Source organism: Leptonychotes weddellii, chromosome 1 (genome assembly GCF_054177405.1).
Source record: "Leptonychotes weddellii isolate Sample4059 chromosome 1, ASM5417740v2, whole genome shotgun sequence".
NCBI lineage: Eukaryota > Metazoa > Chordata > Mammalia > Carnivora > Phocidae > Leptonychotes > Leptonychotes weddellii.
Genome location: NC_138369.1, coordinates 105,144,917 through 105,147,014, shown reverse-complemented (window position 1 = coordinate 105,147,014; position 2,098 = coordinate 105,144,917).

Sequence of the window (2,098 nt, the reverse complement as noted above, 5' to 3'; positions counted from 1 at the left end):
TCAAATAACAATTCCAATTCTTATTCTATATAATTATAACATTATCTATCTAGTTATTTATGTCTTCACCTGTCTCCAATTGTGCATAGGTTACCCTGGAGACAAATCAACATGTTTACTTCCTAATATACTTGACTATCACATAATTGCTGCTAAGAAGTGAAGAAATTTATGATAATTTCAGCTAAAGAAAAATATAATCACCAAAACATATACTTAAGATGCTCAAATTCCAACTGCAATAAAAATAATCTTCAGTGCGTAGTATGTAGAAGAGGAAAAGTTAACAGTAACAGTAGAAAACCATTCTTGTGACAGAATTTGTAACTCTTCTCCAAGATGTTGAGTTTTTCACTCAGTCTTCTACACCTTTCCATTTAACCAAATGTTTCTCAGCTGCTTGTTCACACTTGCTTTCTTATAATCAGGCCTAGAATCTATACTCACGTCTCTGTATAAATTGTGCTCTGATATATCTAGCTCCCCACAGTAACTGATAACCTAATAAATTCCCAGAAGTTTCTAATCTAGAATTATAACAACTTCTTAGAATTTTTTTTGGTAATGACCAATGATTCTGGTATTTAAATGGTTAATTATTGATGACAGAGAGCATACATTCTAGGAAAGGAATTGATTTATCTATGTGTAGCAAACATTTGTCATTTTTAGCTATCTGGTATCTTTTGTATAACTTCCCTACATCTTGATAATTTCCCATATTTTTTTTTTTTGCCTCTTTAAAGGAGAATCCAGAAAACTCACTTTTCTAGACTCCTTTGGCCATAGACTGAAAGCAGGGAATCCATATTCTGTCATTCACAATCTGTAAGACTGATCCAAAGTAAGCAACCTGAGTAGGTAGCATCCATTCTTCTGAAATGGGTGGTAGCTGGGATTTGTAGCATTTGGCTTTAGGAGGAATGTCTTTAATGGGCCAAATCTTGTCTGTTGCTGGATACACAGCCTCTCCCCTGTTTCACTAACCCATTTAATGAAACTATGATTTCCCTTGTATTCTTTAACAAATTGTTTCTCTACTTAGATTAGGCAGAATGCATTTTGTTAGTTGCAAATTTAAAATATTTGAATATTAATTTAAAATATTCAAAGATTTGGGGGTGCCTGAGTGGCTCAAACGTTCAACTCTTGGTTTTTGGGTCAGGTCATGGTCTTAGGGTTGTGACATAGATCCCCATAGGGGCTCCAGGCTGGTTGGAAAGCCTGCTTAAGATTCTCTCTCTCTCCCTCTGCCCCTCCCCCCTTAGCTCGTGTGTGTGTGTGTGTGTGTGTGTGTGTGCACGCGCGCGCGCCCACGCACTCTTTCTTTAAAAACAATTCAAAGATTTTTATCAAAATGCTATCCACAAAGGTTTTAAAAGTGAAAGAGTTATAATAAACATCAGACACCTCTCTACCTTTGCTCCTTTCTAGTCCATTACCCAGACACATTTGCTTTCAACAACTTTAGTTGATTTGTCTGATATTTCCCCCCTCCTCCATATACAAATTATACATACATATAACTTTTTCTTTATCATATGTAGATAGTACCTATTGATTATATATTTCTCTTTTATATTCACCTCTCTTCCCTTCCTCTATCTTCCCAATATCTTTGTAAAACATTTGCTTAAATCATTGGTCAGTTTTACCATGTAGATATTGTGTATTAACAAATGAGGTAGATATTATTATACTTTATCTTTTTTCAGTCTTTTGCTTACTTAGAGTTAATTGCTTTGCTCCCATCTTTTTTGTTTGATCTTCAATATACCTTTTCAATCTACCTCTGTCGGATCACTCAAATACTCATTACTATCTTTTCAAATGTTCAAAAAATCTGATCATTTGGAGATTTTACCCCTCTGCCTGTTTCAGTCTGTACTAGCTGCTTTCTAGACTAAGGCATGGCTGTCCTGGTGGGTCTCCACTTTTTGGCTTTCTTGTTTTGGATCCCCTATTTTAGGCACCAGTCTACCTTTTTCTTGTATTACCACCACATTTTACCAAGCACATCCTACAGTGGCTTCCTGAAAATGCCACATGGGATTCAGAGTCCCTGCACTTTTGTACATTTTGTATTCACTCCTCATGC